We start from the raw sequence: 16108 nt of genomic DNA, 5'->3' as shown, positions 1-16108 counted from the left end.
TGAGCCCTGTACAGAAGTTTTGACTCCTTATTTTAGGGTTGTTGTTTTTTTTGTTACATTTGTACCCCGCGCTTTCCCACTCATGGCAGGCATAGTGCGGCAGGCAATGGAGGGTTAAGTGACTTGCCCAGAGTCACAAGGAGCTGCCTGTGCTGGGAATTGAACTCAGTTCCTCAGTTCCCCAGGACCAAAGTCCACCACCCTAACCAGTAGGCCACTCCACTTCTCCATTAGGGAATATTGACCTTCAGTGTTTTGTTTGGACTCCTACCTAAAGGTTTTGACCCCGTGCCTGGAATTTTGATTATTTTCTAGAATTTTGGCCCTTGCACAGAAGTTTTGACTCCATAGTTTAGTATTGATCTCCACCAGGGAATATTGACAGTCAGTTTGCAGCTTTGACTCTTACCTAAATGTTTCGATGAATGGCTTGGAATTTTGACTCTTTTCTAGGATTTTAACCCATGTACACAAGTTGTGATTCCTTAATTTAGTTCTGACCCCCACCAGGAAATATTGACCCTCAGTGTGGAGCTTTGACTCCTAAATAAACATTTTGAAACCTGGCCTTGAATTTTTCCTCTTGTCTAGAATTCTGACCCCTGTAGAAAAGGTTTGAATACTTAACTTAATTTTGACCCACACCAGGGAATATTGACCCTCAGTGTGTAGTTTTGACTCCCGTCTAATAATTTTGATGCCTGGACTGGAATTTTGACTCTTGTGTAGAATTTTGATCCTTGCACAGTAGTTTTGACTCCTTAATTTAGTTCTTACCACTAGTGTGTAATATGTATATACTAGACTTTAAGCCCGTAAAGACGGGCTATTATAGGAAGGGGGGGTTGAAAGGCCCGCCCCCACCGCCGAGTTCGCCGCTGCCCCTCACCTTCCGAGTTTGCGCCCCCCCCACCGAGCCGTCACCACCCACCTTCCACCCGGCCGGGCCCTCGCTCCGCTATTGAAACAGCGAGGGTCCGGGAACGCAGCACTGAGCTCTGCTGAGCTGCCGACGTCGGCCTTCGTTCTTCTTCTCTGCCTGTCCCGCCCTCGTGTGACGTAACGTCGTCGAGGGCGGGACAGAGGCAGAGAAGAAGAAGGAAGGGCGATGTCGGCAGCTCAGCAGAGCTCAGTGCTGCGTTCCTGGACCCTCGCTGTTTCAATAGTGGAGCGAGGGCCTGACCGGGTAGAAGGTGGGTGGTGGCAGCGACTCGGGTGGGGGGAGCGTTAGACGGCGGTGTCTCTCCCTCAGCAATGCGCAGTACAGACCCTCTGTGTTCCGCCCCCCATCATCACGTATTGACGTGGGGGCGGGGCAGAGAAGGTCTCTACTGCGCATTTGCGAGTGAGTACGGTCACTTGCTGTTTATATGGTTGATATCATGGGGCGTGTCAAGATGGTGCCGTGAGCGGTTGTGTTTGAAGCGGTCTCCTGCCTTCCCTGCTAATTAAATATATATTTCTGTTAGAATGCCGCATACAAAACGCAAAGGGACGATCCGGGGAGTTCCCCTACCTTCCGGGACATCCACTCCGGCGAGGACAGGCTTGGAGCGCTTCTTCCCCGCGGTTTCCCGCGTTAGCGGAGCGGAGTCCTTAGCGGGGGGAGCCGGTGAAGCGGTTCTCCCGCTGGACATAGAAACATCTCTTTCCCCGCTATGCTCTATAACCCCTCCTTGCCCGGCAACTCTCGCTAGTCGAACGGGGTTTCCTCTAGGACCCGGAAAGGGTGACACTGAGGAGCCCAGAGGGGAGCTCGACCTGACGGGGAGATCAGAAGTTGCAGGAGAGACGGAGGTGAATCTAAGTCGGATTTGGCTGAAGTTATTAGAAATTGAAAGAACCCTGAAACAATCTTCTGATGAGGTAAAGACATTAAATTTATCGGTACAGGAAGTGAAGAACTCTATGGAAGTGGTTAACCAAGATTTTTCAAAGAAAATTGAGGCCTTACAGACAGACTCTAAGCAAACAGAAGAATTCAAAGTAGCTGTGATAAAAGATAGTATTGAGATCAGAAGAAAAATGGAACAAATGGAAAACTATAACAGGAGGTTAAACCTTCGACTATTAAATTTTCCTAGAATGATGGGAGTCTCTCCAAATGATATGTTTTGTAGATTTTTGAAAGAAAATTTGAATTTTCCCCATAGGCGGTCAGTGGCCCAACTGTTTGGGGAGGCTAAAGGGGGTGGGGTTATGGGTGGGGCCAGGGGCGGGGCTTACATCCATAATTGTCTGACAACATAGAAAAAAAATAAGTAAAAAATAAGTCACAATTAATACCTTTTATTAAATTTAGATATTAAATATGTATCATATGTCAAAATAAAGTGGTTGCTCAAAGCATGTACTAACCACAATTCCTCAACTGCAAAACACTATGCACAAATTTGTGCAAAAACACACTCATAAACCTTACTGTACCATAACACTGGGCAGACCTTAATAAACCAATATACCACCCATACGGAAAATGCAGACCGTCAATAATATGAAACAAGGGATCATAATATAATTCTCATGTAGAGCCACAAAAAACCCTTTTAGGGTGGAAAGTGTTCACAATGAGCTCCTTTTATGTAGATCCTTCAAGAGGTAGTGTGTCATGATTTAGGCTCTAAAACCCTTTCTGATGATTTGGTGCCACTTCAGTAAGGCCAATACACAATCTCTCCACTGCAAAACACTATACACAAACTTGTGCAAAAACACACTCATAACTTTACCAAACCATAACAGCACTAATTCCAAGGACAGGACAAGCTACAACCTTATGCATGGAAAGGCAGAACTGTAATTACACCGGGCTCTAAAACACCAATACACTACCTCGTGAAACAAAAAAACACCAAAAAGGGCTGAAAATACTACACGCTAGCAGAATACTGCACCTTGATCACACATGAAAAACACATGACACAACAGATATGAAGGCAAAATACTGAACTGGAAAGTTACCTCAAGAAGTCAGACTCAGCATGCAGCAATACTAGAAAAATTGAAACTTACATGCAAAACAGCACAGATGCACATTTCCAAAAGCTGACATATTCCAGTTAATAAATTCTGAATAAAATACTTTTTTCTACCTTTGTTGTCTGGTCATTTAGTTTTCCTATTCGCTTTGGTCCCAGTGTCTTCTTTCTATTTGATATTTTTTCTCTCACCATGTCCACCATCCTCCTGTGTCCTTATGCGTCCTGTCTACCATCTGTAGCCCTGTCCCTATCCTTCAGTATCCCGATCCAGCTCTTAAATTCAACAGTTTCTCCTCCATCCATATCCAGCATTTCTCCTCACTCCCCTCCATCCATGTGCATAAACTTCCCTCCCCTCCATCCATGCCCAGCACCTTCCTTCTTTCTCTCCTACCCTTCCATCCAGTGTCATCCCTCTTTCTCTCTCCATCCTTCCACCCATTACCCTCTCCCAATCCTTCCGTCCATTGTCTCCCTCTATCTCCCCTTCCTTCTAGACAGTTCTCTCTCTTGACCCTTTTCCATTCAGCATGTCCTCTCTCACCCCATCCTTCCAGTGTCTTTCCTCTTTCCCTCCCTACCAGCGTCTTCCCTCATTCTGCCCCCTCCTTCCAGCATTTTTCCTCTTTCTCCCTCCTTTCATCCAGCCAGCATTTCTCAGTCTGACAGCTAGGGTCTCCCCCAGTTTCTCCCCAGCAGCTTCTCTCTCTTTCTCCTGCCCATGTCCCCTCTTTCCTCTCCCCATCTTTTTCTGGCTCTCCCCTGCTTTTTTCCATGTCCCTGGCTCTCCTCTGCTCTTTTCCATGGCCCCTCTTTCTCTCCCCATCTCTTTCTGGCTCTCCCCTGCTCTTTTCCATGGCCCCTCTTTCTCTCCCCATCTCTTTCTGGCTCTCTCCTGCTTTATTGCATGTCCCTGGCTCTCCCCTGCTCTTTTTCATGGCCCCTCTTTCTCTCCCCATCTCTTTCTGGCTCTCCCCTGCTCTTTTCCATGGCCCCTCTTTCTCTCCCCATCTCTTTCTGGCTCTCCCCTGCTTTTTTTCATGGCCCCTCTTTCTCTCCCCATCTCTTTCTGGCTCTCCCCTGCTCTTTTTCATGGCCCCTCTTTCTCTCCCCATCTCTTTCTGGCTCTCTCCTGCTTTATTGCATGTCCCTGGCTCTCCTCTGCTCTTTTTCATGGCCCCTCTTTCTCTCCCCATCTCTTTCTGGCTCTCCCCTGCTCTTTTCCATGGCCCCTCTTTCTCTCCCCATCTCTTTCTGGCTCTCCCCTGCTTTTTTCCATGTCCCTGGCTCTCCCCTGCTCTTTTCCACGGCCCCTCTTTCTCTTCCTATCGCTCTCTGGCTCTCTATTGCTCTTGTCCATGTCCCCTGGCTCTCCCCTGCTCTTCCTCTCTCTCCTCCTACCATTTCCCGCCAGTGACCACGTTCTCTTCTCTCCCTCCAGCCCGGGCCTCTTAACAGCTGCGCTGACAGAAGAAAAAGAAGCGCGGGGCCGCAGCAGCCTTCAGACATGCGCTGTCGGCTCTGCCGGTCCTCTAACCCCGGAACGGGAAATTGACGTCACGGGGCAGAGACCGGCAGAACCGACAGCGCATGTCTGAAGGCTGCTGCGGCCCCGCGCTTCTTTTTTTTCTTATGTTATGCTGGCTGTGGGTGGAGAGTAGCGACGGCAGGTCTCGTTCGGCTGCCGCTGCGCTACTAAATAGAAGATTTCGTCGAGTTTTGTCTTGGGCTGCATTTAGAGGTAGGCGTGGCCGCAGGGAAGTTCACAGCTGGGCTGGGGAGGCTTAGCCTCCCCAAGCCTCTTATACGGGGCGCCTATGATTTTCCCCAAGAAATATTTCCTCCTTTGAATAAAATTTATTATATTTCAAAAACAATGAATAAAGTAGAAGGAGAAGACTCAGTGGATTTACAAAATGTCACAGCCATTTTAGAACAATCAATTACAAATGTGAATGAAAGAGGAACGTTGATAGTCTCCTTTGTTTTCCAACAGGACTTAAATGCAGTAATGAGACTTTATTTTAAATCAACCAACCGCATGTTTGTAGGCCAGAAGATCTGGCTTTATCCTGATGTAACCAAAATAACTCAGGAAAAAAGGAAAAGGTTTCTGTCAATGAGGTCAAAATTCTAGAGGTGGGAGGTTCCTTCCTTCTTGTGTACCCTTGTAAATGTGTTATCAGGATAAATCAAACAAAATATATATATTATATGCCTGATCAGCTTCAGAACTTCTTAGATACTAAACAAGCTTAGAGATAAGAATTATGGGAATAACGATGTCATTAATTTTCTTGTTTAAATATGTGAAATTGTGTAAATACACTTCACTAATTCCTACCCCCCCAACCCTTCATATTGTGGTCTAAGGAAGCCAATGTTATATAAATAATTGAACAAAGTTTTACTTTTTTCCTAAGTTTGTAAAGTTATTACAATTGTGGCTGTATTACACTTTGCAGTTGTATTTATCTGTATAAGTATATATAAAACAATAAAAATTATAAACTATATATGTTTGATATCATATATTACATGTTATATATTACATAAGTAATATATCATATATTAGCTATGTAATATATATACTATAGTACATATGTAATATGCATCATATCATACTACTACTATTTAGCATTTCTATAGCGCTACAAGGCGTACGCAGTGCTGCACAAACATAGAAGAAAGACAGTCCCTGCTCAAAGAGCTTACAATCTAATAGACAAAATGTGTAATATATGATATATATTACCTATGTAATACGGAAATATATCACATATGTAATATCACATATTACATGTGTAGAATATGATTTATATTACACATGTAATGTGATATTTTAGATATGTAATATGTCATATATATCACATATGTAATATTTATCACCTATGACATATGTAATATATGATGTGTATTACATATGCAATATATGATATATTATGCATAATATATCACACTAGTAAAAAAGCCCCGTTTCTGATGCAAATGAAACGGGGGCTAGCAATGATTTCTTCTGTGTGCATGTGGGAGTGTGTGTGTCCCTGTCCTCTGCCCTCTCTCCCCTCCCCCCCTCTGAGTCCATCAGTAAAAAAGCACTGTTTCTGATGCAAATGAAACGGGGGCTAGCAAGGTTTTCTTCTGTGTGCATGTGGGAGTGTGTGTGTCCTTGCCCTCTGGCCTCTCTCCCCTCCCCCCTCTGAGTCCTTCACTGTTACAGAGCCAGCGATTTGATTTCGTGCTCTGCTGTTTTCCTTCACTGACTGTTTGTGTTACAGAGAGGGCGGGGCAGACACTCATGGGGAAACCGGATATCTCTCCCCCTTCACACTTCCGGCTGGAGGCTTCATAGAACGTTGGTGTTGCCTTTTATATAGAGAGATATTATGTATGCAATATATGTCACATATTACATATGTGATTTTGACCCCTGCACAGAAGTTTTGATTCCATAATTTAGTTCTGACCCTAAACAGAGAATATTGACCTTCAGTCTGGAGTTTTGAGTCCTACCTAAATGTTTTGACCACATGAATGGAATTTTGACTGTTTATTTAGAATTTTGACCTCTGCACAGATGTTTTGACTCCTTAATTTAGTTTTGACCCTCAGCGTGGAGATTTGACTTGTACCTAAAAGTTTTGACCCCTGGCTTAGAATTTTGACTCTTTTTAAGGATTTTGACCCCTGCACAGAAGTTTTGATTCCTTAATTTAGTTCTGTCCACCAGCAGGTAATATTGACCCTCAATCTGCAGTTTTGACTAATAGCTAAATGTTTTGACCCCATTCCTGGAATTGTGACTCTTGTCTAGAATTCTGACCCCTGTAGAGAAGATTAGATTCCTTAATTTAGTTTTGACTCCCACCGGGAAATATTGACCCTCTGAGGCTTTGAGTCCTACCTAAAAGTTTTGACCCCTGACCGGAAATTTGACTCTTTTCTAGAATTTTGACCACTGCACAGAAGTTTTGACTCCCTAATCCAGTGCGTAATATATATGTATTACATATGTACTGTATATCATATTAAATATGTTATATATCGTATTTTGCTCTGCAGTTTTGTTCTTTATAATAATCTTGAATAAAATATAATAATTAGAAATACAGAATTTAAAAATAAAAAATTAGGGAATAAATAATGAAATAAAAAGTAAAAAAAAAAACCAGTAAATTACATAAATAGAAAATCTAAAAAAAAGTTAATTAAATAAATAATTAGAAATACGTAACGTAAAATTAAAATAAATTAAAGAAATCAGTGAATAAATAAATAAAATATAAAAAAAACTAAAGGGTGATGATGTTGAGGCACTGAAAGAAATCTTGGTGAACTTGGAAGACGTACTGAGTCACACTGACAAGTTTAAACACAGAAACAGAGAATAATGACGGCAGATATAGGCCAAATGGTCCATCCAGTCTGCCCATCCTTTGTAACCCCTAACTCTTCCTTTTCCTAAGCAATCCCACGTGCTTATCCCATGCCTTTTAAAATTCTGACACAGTCCTCGACTCCACAACCTCCACCGGGAGGCCATTCCACAGTTCCACCACCCTTTCCGTGAAATAATACTTTCTTAGATTACTCCAAAGCCTATTCCCTCTTAACTTCATTGTATGCCCCCTCATTCCACAGTTTTCTTTCAGTTGAAAAAAGCTCACTTCCTGTACATTAATGCCCTTGAGATATTTAGATGTCTCTATCATATCTCCTCTCTCCCAGCGTGTATACATGTTAAGGTTCATAAGCCTGTCCCTATACTTTTTGTGTTCAAGAACGCTTACTAATTTTGTAGCCACCCTCTGGACTGACTCCATCTTGTTTATATCTTTTCGTAGGTGCGTTCTCCAGAACTGCACACAGTACTCTAAATGGGGTCTCACCAGAGACATACAAGGGCACTATCACCTCCTTTTTCCTGCTGGTCATTCCTCTTTTTATGCACCCAAGCATCCTTCTGGCTTTGACCGTCGCTTTTTCTACTTGTTTGGAAGCTTTAAGGTCATCAGACACAATCACCCCCCAAGTCCTGCTCTTCCTTCGTACACTGAAGCACTTCACCCCCTATACTGTACCGTTCCCCTTGGATTCTTGTGACCCTGCATTTTTTAGCATTAAATCTTAGTTGCCAAATATAGGTCCATTCCTCCAGCTAGAGTGATAAAATTACCTGTATTGAATGGTATACACCCCAGTGTATTGAAAGAATTCAAACAGGAAATTGCTGAGCTGTTGCTAATGATCTGAAACCTGTCATTAAAATCATCTGTAGTACCTGAAGACTGGAGGGTCGCCAATGTGAAGTCAATTATTAAAAAGGGTTCCAGAGGTGATTCAGGAAGTTAGACCAGTAAGCCTGACTTCAGTGTCAAGTAAAACAGTGGAAATTATTATAAAGAATAAAATTATGGCACACGTAGACAGACATGGTTTAATGGAAGAGAGTCAGCATGGATTCAGCCAAGCAAGGCCTTGCCTCACCAATTTGCTTCATTTCTTTGAAAGCCTGAATCAACATGTTGATAAAGGTGAGCTGGTTGATGTAGTGTATCTAGATTTTCAGAAAGCTTTTGACAAAATACCTCAAAATTAAGGAGTCATGGGATAGGAAGCAAAGTCCTTCTGTGGATTAAGAATTAATGATTGGACAGAAAACAGAGGGTAGGGTTAAACTGCCATTTTTCTTAATGGAGGAGGGTGAACAGTGGAGTGCCACAGAGATCTGTACTAGGACCAGTGCTATTTAATATATTCCTAAATGATCTGGAAAACGGAATGGTGAGGGAAGTGATAATTTGCAGAGGACATGAAACTATTCAAAGTTGTCAAAATGCATGCGGATTGCAAAAAATTGCAGGAAGACCTTAGGAAACTGGAAGACTGGACATCCAAACAGAAGATGAAATGTAATGTAGACAAATGCAAAGCGATGCACACATGGAGGAGCACTTTAGGAGTCGGCACTCAAGAAAAAGACCTAGGTGTCATTGTAGACAATATGCTGAAATCTTCTGCCTACTGTGTGGTGGCAGCCAAAAAAGCAAACAGGATGATAGGAATTATCAGGAGAGGGTTGCAAAATAAGACAAAAAATATTATAATGCCTTTGTATCTTTCCACAGTTTGACCTTACCTTGAGTATTGTGTTCAGGTCTGGTCACTGCAGGTCTGGCTCAAAAGACCATGGCACCGTGAGCCAACTTTTGGTTTGGCATCCTTCCCCCCAGCCTAGCTTTAAAACTAGTTTTGCCCTCCTGAATACTGACTGCATTTCACCCAATGCTGCCCACATCAGCCCCTGTGTCTTCCCTCTCGCAGATCACCTGCTAAAGTGACTATTTTTACTTTCTCAAAGGATCATATAAACTGAAAACAGACAAATAAGAGGGTGGTTCCGCAGATATAGCCTTATAAATAAGGTAAAGGATTTTAAATTTTAACACACCAGACCACCGGGAGATAATGTACTGAAAAGCAAGCAGGATGAATAAGCTTAAACTGAAACACCAGGTAGAAATCAAGCACCTGAGTTTTTCTGAATTGCCCAAAAAGCCTTGGTAAGAGCTAAGACCATAGCTAGTAATGAGTACACGATTTTAGGTACTCATTTGACAAAGCTAAAGTGCTGCAATGTCTGCATTATCCAAGAGTTGGTAGTTTGATCTCTGGGAGTGAATCCACTCTGTGGCAGACCTCCAGCTACAAGGTAATTGGACCTGCATTGGCCACTGTTGGCAAAAGGGGAAAGTGAAATGGGACTTGATATACCGCCTTTCTGAGGTTTTTGCAACTACATTCAAAGCGGTTTACATATAGTCAGGTACTTATTTTGTACCAGGGGCAATGGAGGGTTAAGTGACTTGCCCAGAGTCACAAAGGGCTGCTGTGGGAATCGAACTCAGTTCCCCAGGATCAAAGTCCACTGCACTAACTACTAGGCTACTCCTCCACTAGCAACATTCCATGTAGAAGCCTGCCCTTGCAGATCAGCAATGCAGCCACGCAGGCTTCTACATGGAATGTTGCTAGTGGAATAGCAACATTCCATGTAGAATCTCATATAGTAGCAGCATTCCATCTAGAATCTCCAATAGTAGCAACATTCCATGTAGAATCTCAAATAGTAGCAACAGAATCTCAATAGTAGCAACATTCCATCTAGAATCTCCAATAGTAGCAACATTCCATGTAGAATCTCATATAGGGAAAGGGAAATGGGACTTGATATACTGCCTTTCTGAGGTTTTTGCAACTACATTCAAAGCAGTTTACATATATTCAGGTACTTATTTTGTACCAGGGGCAATGGAGGGTTAAGTGACTTGCCCAGAGTCACAAGGAGCTGCAGTGGGAATCGAACTCAGTTCCCCAGGATCAAAGTCCACTGCACTAACCACTAGGCTACTCCTCCACAAAAGGATACTGGGCTTGATAAAGCTTTTGGTCTGTGCCAGTATGACAATACTTATATTCTTAGAACCAGGCTGCACCTTACTAAGTGGTCCCGCCAGGCTAAACACTGCTTTCAAGCAACATAAGAAGCCATTGATAAACCAAAAGGCAATGACTGAAGGCAACATCAGGCCCAGCACAAAGAACTTCAACTGCTCCTAGGACTCCCTTCAACTTGGAACCAAGGAACGTCAAACTCTCATTTCTGCACCACCACTAATCACCAAGGTGAAGCACTCCTTTGAAAATATGGAATGCAGAGCTCTAAGGTTATGCTCTATCAGGCAAGAACTTTACAAAACAAACTGTCTTTGGATCCACAAAGCACATTGGATCACTGCCTAGATGTGATCTTCATTACCAGGGGAAGAGACTGCTAAGGCTCTTGCTCTACACTTAGTGAATCTGTTGGCCACAACCATAGTCCACAACAGTGCTTCTCAACCTTCTCCTGGAGGTATATCTAGAGGAGTATTTTCAAAGCACTTAGACTTACAAAGTCACATAGGAACCTATGGAACTTAGAAGTGGTTTGAAAATGAGCCCCTTAGTCAGTCAGGTTTTCAGGATTAACACAATGAATATGCATGAGAAATGTTGCATACAATAGGTTTTTATTATATGCAAAATCTCTCATATGCATATTATTGTGATGGTAATTCTGAAAACCTGACTAGCTACATGTGTCTCCAGAAGACGGTTGAGAAGCACTGATGGATAGTTTAGGTTTCCTAACCTGGTTGAAATACCACCAAACACAGACATACATAGCAGGCTTTAAATGCTTTCCAGCTTTCCACTCGATAGATGCCTTGTCAACGAAATCTGGTTGTTTTTTTCTCCATTGCTATTCTCCTGCATGATGTTCTGCTGTCCAAAGCTTCAGTAATGGGGCAAGAATTCTTACAACCTTGTCCTTGTTTGTGGAAGTCCTATCTGATCCGACACAATGTGTGACCACTCCTTGTGAAAACTGGATAAATAGCTTCTAGTCCATTCCATCATGAAGTGGACCTCTAGAACCTGCAGCAGCTGTCATGCCTCCTGTTTGCCAGGCACTCAAGGACTACAATCAATCAGATTATGTCAAGACAGACTCTTGCCTCACTCTCCTCCAGCAGTGTTGGCATTTAGACTGTCCCCAATCCAAAACCTCCAAGTGCCTAGTCAAACTGAATCCATATTTTAACAGATAGTACTTGGAGGAGGCTTTGAACTGTACCTGTTGCTCCACTCTGGAGTCACCTTAAGCACTTAACTAAGGGTTACCTTAAAGAATTTGCATGAGGGCTCCACAATGTATATCCATTGCTCAAAACAGTGTGCTTACGATTCAAGCCTCCTCCAAAGAATTTGTAGGTAGTGGCTGAATCCAGGGTAGTCAAGCCCTGGACTTGTGACATCTGTACCCACAGCTTACAAACCCAGCATGCCATTTTAAAGGAATGCTTCCACGGGGTTCCTGTCTTCTCATTTGATGTCTATTATGAGCCTAGGGTGGTGGCTTGGCAGGAAAACAAGGTCTCCAGCTTGGCCAACTGTCACCTTTTCTTTTCTTGGAGCAGCAAGGGCCCTACCTATTTCTGAATGGACCCAGGCGTATCCCCACTCCACTGGGGGCCATGTTAATGATGGCTTGAAGTTCAGGGACCAACTTAGCAGGGTCTCTCGCGGCCTCCACATTCTCAAGCTCCTCAGACCTGTGGCAGACTGGAGAGGGTCTTCCCTCTGGAAGGTTTAAAATTATCAAAGGGCCTTCAACTGGCTGTCCCCCCTCCCCAAATGTATTCCAGCAAAACCACTATCTGAGCCTGCACAGACCCTGCTTGCTTGCTTTCCTTTAATTTTTTTAAACTGAACCCATTTCCTTGGAAGCTGAGAGGGAACCTTTAACTCCCAACAAAAGGCAGCTCTACGACACCAACTGGACCAGCTCAGGGGAAATAAGCATTGTGAACCCTGAGATTCCTTTGTTCTCTACAGAACCAGGGAGTCTTTGATGAGACTGAAAAGACTCCACTGCAAGCTCCTTCTTGAGCAAGGCTTCCAGTGAATCAAAGCTCTCTCAGAAAATACCCACAAAAGTGGCCAACACATGAGAGCACTTAAGTGCCAACTCCATTGGCCTCTCAACATGCTGCAGCTGCAGAAATAACCATTGTTGTAGTCTGACTAACCCAGGCACAAACTGCCATGTGGGGACTTCTGCTTCATCATCTGCTGCCACAGGAACTGTGCTCAGTTCTCCCTGCTAGAAGCTTCAGGGAGTGAACATTTACTTATTGTTACATTTGTATCCCACATTTTCCCACCTATTTGCAGGCTCAATGTGGCTTACATAGTACCGGAATGGCATTTACTGTTTCCGGTGTGAACAAATACATTGTGCTGTTGTGGTAAAATGAAGTTAATAAGGCAAAGCCACAGAATAGTCGTAATGTAGAAGGGTAGTATTGTGATCATACGTGCTTTGGTTTTCTTGTGTAGCCGAGGTCAGTCTTTTAAGTTGGATTGGGATGGTATGCCTTTTTGAACAGGGTGGTTTTTAAGTTTAATATCTTTTATTGGATTTCAACATAATACAATAGAAGCAAGAGCTCACCACAGTTCAACAAGCAACAGTTACAAACATGGCAAAACTGGAGCTCACATTCAAGAAACAACTATCCACAACTAGAAACGCATTAAGAAAAAGGGGGAAGAAAGAGGAGGTGGAGAAATAATAAAAAAAAAAAAGGAGGGGAGTGCTGGAGGATACAAATCCAGACATGGAGCATGCATAGGCCACAAAATACATCAACCTCAGTGCTTAACTCTGTACCGAAGCAAAATAGGACACCAGTGGCAGCCATTTTTCCCTATAGGAAGCGAAGCGAGACAATTTCTTCGCCAGATATAATTCGAATTTGTACATTTGGAGCAATGAGTTCCACCATTCCTGATAAGTGGCCTGATGTTCCAAAATGGCCGCCGACTAACGGGCAGACGATCAACTCCTGATCCCATCTCGGAGCTCGCCCGTTGTCTGTCAGGGCATTTTGACCCTTGGGGTCTGTGGAAATCTGGGGCTTTTCTTCTCACCTATTTTGGTGTAACTTGATGTTTCGGTGCCAACCTGTTCGCTTTGACAGGGCGGTTGCAGAGGCCAGCGATTTCTGTCTTCAGGCTCCGGTTTCCTCCGCTCTGCGGGACTAGCCTGGTGCGCTCTGCTTTAACCTAAAATCGGGCACAGGCTAAACATCACGTTGTCAGTTGAACTAGGGCTACATCGAGTCACCTTTTCCGTCTACAACTTGCTACTCGCCGGCTTTCCTTTCTTCGCAGCAGCCACTGCAGAACTCTCCGGCTCTGCTTCCTCACAGCTGATCGTTGCTGAGCTCGCCGGCTTTCACCTCTTCACTGCAGCCGCTGCTGAAATCACCGTTCTGCCTCCTCCAAGCTGATCCCTGCTGAAATCGTCGTCTTCTGCAAACTTCTCCAGTGTCAACTCTTCTTCCCTGCTGCTCTTCTGCTTGCTGCGGACTTCGTTGGCTTGTCTGATGGAGTGGATTCCCCTGTGGATTTAATTTCAACCTTCTCACATATCAGCTGTCCCTCTCATCTTCAATTGCTGGATTACAGTCTTCGTTCATCTCACCCCCTGGATTAATCATGTTCTCGTCTTCCACAATTCAAATTCTCTACCTGTCAGCCCTGTTGCATTCTGCCCTAACTGCTACTGAACCCACTTACGCTCACATTCCCATCATCTCTGGACACAGGAGGCTTTCATCCCGTATGCCATCTCGCAACTCATCACAAGTTGCTCAACTATCTGTCTCTGTTGCCTCTAAGCCCCATCCTCGCAAACAATATCATCGCACTCTGGTTCCCATTGTGCATGCGAATCAAGTGCAATTCCAATCATTTCATGTGGGCTATATAAATGCGAGATCCGTAGTGAGTAATCCCGAACTGATATCTGACTGGATCTCCTCCGATGCTCTAGATATGTTGTTCATCACGGAAACCTGGATAAGAACACCTAAAGACCCCATTGTGCTGGATCTCTGCCCAGCAGGCTACAAGATCATCCACTGGGACAGATTAGATAAGCGAGGGGGCGGGTTGGCGCTCATCTACCGCTCCCACCTCATAGTAGATGCAAGTTCGGTTTTGATCTCCTCGTCGCTGGAAGTTGCTGCTGTCAAGGTTCATCACCCCTCCCTTCATGGCCAGCTGGCCTGTGTGCTGTTTTACAGGCCTCCAGTTACCTGGTCAAGCAGTCAATCTGCGCTTTTGGATTTCATCTCTAATGCAAGCATGAACAACTCGAACATACTTTTCTTGGGTGATCTCAACCTCCATTTGGATAATCCAACATCCCCAGAAGTATCCCAGTTCCTGGATTTTCTCCACCTTTGTGACCTTGAATGTCCTATCTCTGGTCCAACTCACTGTAAGGGTCATTCACTTGACCTCCTCTCATTTAAATTTTTTGACGATCAGAACTTTTCTGTTCATGATATTCGCTGGCTGGAAACGGCTTGGTCGGATTACTTTAAACTACAGTTCACCCTGCGTTGGCAAACCTCAGGTCCCCTCCGGCCTCGTCAGTCTCACCAACATTACACCAGAGGTGTCATTGACCCCAGCTTGTTCTGGAGGTCTCTTTATAGTCACGGCTTGGATCTGCAACCATCCTCGCCCACTTATCTCACTGACTGGGACCACTCTTGCAATGCTGTGCTGAATACAATTGCACCCCTGCGTCTCAAATCCTCGTACATTCGCAGATTATTACCCTGGTTCTCAACAGACCTGAGAGCTTTGAAATGTGAGGTACGACGTATGGAAAGAACTTGGCGAAAAGGTAAATCTGATCAGGCTCGGGAGGCCTGGAGAAGTAGTCACCGCAAGTATAAATACGCCATCCGAATTGCAAAGCGCACCTACTTTTCATCTAAGATGCAGGCGGCTGGCCGGGACATCCGACAGATATATCAACTACTAAACACCTTTCTAGATACTCGCAAGCTAGAACGCTCCAGTGTTGATCCTCCCTCAGCTATACAACTTGGAACCTACTTCAAGGAGAAAATTCTTACCCTGCGGTCTTCAACCGTCAGCTGTCTCTCTGATGTGGACGACTTTCTGGCATCCTTGGATGTGCCTTCGGGTGCTTGCCCTGCTGACCGCTTTTGGATCAAATTCAATCGCCTGTTACCCGACAAGGTGACTGCTGCTCTACGTAAATTCACAAATAAAAGCTGCAGATTAGATGTATGTCCGACTCATCTCCTAAAAGTCGCACCAAAATGTTACATTGTAGAACTGACCTGTTACCTTAACTATATGTTAAGCGCAGGATTCTTCCCGCCAGGTCATGGAAACATCCTTCTCACCCCAATCCCAAAAAATTTAAAGATCAAGCCAGATGTCATCTCTAATTATCGCCCAGTGGCTTCGATACCTCTAGTTATCAAGCTGATGGAGAGTCTGGTCAATGTTCAGCTCAACGAATTTTTGACTAATTTCGATATCCTCCATCATTCACAATCAGGTTTTCGAGTTCATTACAGCACGGAGACTGTCCTGGTTACCCTCTTATCCAACTTTCGACGAGAACTATCTATTGGACGGAAGATTCTTCTGTTACAATTTGACATGTCTAGTGCTTTTGACATGGT

The sequence above is a fragment of the Microcaecilia unicolor genome, chromosome 1 (assembly GCF_901765095.1).
Source record: "Microcaecilia unicolor chromosome 1, aMicUni1.1, whole genome shotgun sequence".
NCBI classification, from domain to species: Eukaryota; Metazoa; Chordata; class Amphibia; order Gymnophiona; family Siphonopidae; genus Microcaecilia; species Microcaecilia unicolor.
This window is presented reverse-complemented; position numbering follows the sequence as displayed.